This window comes from Schistocerca americana, unplaced genomic scaffold, assembly GCF_021461395.2.
Source record: "Schistocerca americana isolate TAMUIC-IGC-003095 unplaced genomic scaffold, iqSchAmer2.1 HiC_scaffold_124, whole genome shotgun sequence".
NCBI classification, from domain to species: Eukaryota; Metazoa; Arthropoda; class Insecta; order Orthoptera; family Acrididae; genus Schistocerca; species Schistocerca americana.
In genome coordinates, this window is record NW_025725308.1 from 53,148 (window position 1) to 55,000 (window position 1,853).

Here is a 1,853-nt window from a genome sequence, read left to right on the forward strand (position 1 = left end):
TTGAATTTGCAAATGGCGATGGACGTCTACGTTTGCTGGTGACGTTACGCAAATGAACAACTGGTAAACCGTTGTGGTGCGGTTGTTCTCGCTAGAGGTGAATCAGTGATGGCGACGATCGGTTGAGCTACCAACCGGTTGTTTCAGCGATACCCACCATGCCCACGAACGTGAATGGCATGTGGGTGTGAAGCGATACGCGGCGGTGGCTGGGTGGGACCGTCCCCGGCCGGTGAGGGGGGGCCTCCCGGCGTGCTGGCCGCGCGGTGCGTGGGCGCACGCGCTACAGCCGGCTGGTGGGGGCGGCCAGTGGCAGGCGCGCCGGCCGACGGAGGCGGCAGGCGGCGCAGCTGCGCGCCGGCGCACCCTGCACGCGGCGCCGTGCGGCCAAAGTAGGTCCTCGCGGGCCCGGTGCGAAGCGCGGTGGACATCTGCAGTGTGCTGGTCCGATTGAGGACTGTGTGCGCTGAGGATGCGCCGCCGCCCGGCGCTCGGCGCCGCGACGCCGTCTGCTGCTCGGTCGCCTCTGCGGTTCTCGCAGGTGGTTTGTATCGCAGCTGTGCGGACGTGTTGGCGCGTGCGCTGTGCTGGGAGAGTTCGCTTCGGCACCCAAGTGGGGCTTTTGTCCTTCTGTGGCGCTGGCGTTGGAGCTGCCGGCCACCGTAGGTGGCGCGTGTTGTCTCCCGCCGGCAATGCCACGACAGCACGCTCCCGGGCCTCTGTCGGCAGCGGCAAGCTCAGTTGGGAGCACGGGTGGTCGCACCTAAAGCGTCTACTCGCCAAACTCCGGGCGATTGCGCCTCTCTCGAACCCGACCAAGTACTTAGGACGGCGCTGCGCGCCGCCGGGACCTGAGAGGGTTTCGAGGTGTATCGTGCAGGGGAGCTCAGCCTCCTCCTGTTTGCAGAATAATTGAGCGGACGCTTGCGTGTTCGCGCGGGCCCCCGGGACACACTCCCGGGCGGCCGGCTGCTCAGCTCTAGTTGACGCAGCTCCCTGGTTGATCCTGCCAGTAGTCATATGCTTGTCTCAAAGATTAAGCCATGCATGTCTCAGTACAAGCCGCATTAAGGTGAAACCGCGAATGGCTCATTAAATCAGTTATGGTTCCTTAGATCGTACCCACGTTACTTGGATAACTGTGGTAATTCTAGAGCTAATACATGCAAACAGAGTCCCGACCAGAGATGGAAGGGACGCTTTTATTAGATCAAAACCAATCGGTCGGCTCGTCCGGTCCGTTTGCCTTGGTGACTCTGAATAACTTTGGGCTGATCGCACGGTCCTCGTACCGGCGACGCATCTTTCAAATGTCTGCCTTATCAACTGTCGATGGTAGGTTCTGCGCCTACCATGGTTGTAACGGGTAACGGGGAATCAGGGTTCGATTCCGGAGAGGGAGCCTGAGAAACGGCTACCACATCCAAGGAAGGCAGCAGGCGCGCAAATTACCCACTCCCGGCACGGGGAGGTAGTGACGAAAAATAACGATACGGGACTCATCCGAGGCCCCGTAATCGGAATGAGTACACTTTAAATCCTTTAACGAGTATCTATTGGAGGGCAAGTCTGGTGCCAGCAGCCGCGGTAATTCCAGCTCCAATAGCGTATATTAAAGTTGTTGCGGTTAAAAAGCTCGTAGTTGGATTTGTGTCCCACGCTGTTGGTTCACCGCCCGTCGGTGTTTAACTGGCATGTATCGTGGGACGTCCTGCCGGTGGGGCGAGCTGAAGGCGTGCGACGCGCCTCGTGCGTGCTCGTGCGTCCCGAGGCGGACCCCGTTGCAATCCTACCAGGGTGCTCTTGAGTGAGTGTCTCGGTGGGCCGGCACGTTTACTTTGAACAAATTAGAG

At 60.0% G+C, this 1,853-nt stretch overlaps 1 non-coding gene across 1 annotated transcript in view; it reads left to right on the forward strand.

Annotated features, from left to right (window-relative positions):
• The first annotated feature begins 993 nt into the window (after positions 1–993).
• The window catches only part of LOC124563837, a 1,910-nt gene continuing 1,050 nt past the window's right edge, over positions 994–1,853 (forward strand). Inside the window, exon 1 of the ribosomal RNA XR_006970367.1 lies at positions 994–1,853. This exon is cut by the window's right edge and continues 1,050 nt beyond it. This is a non-coding gene — a ribosomal RNA (small subunit ribosomal RNA).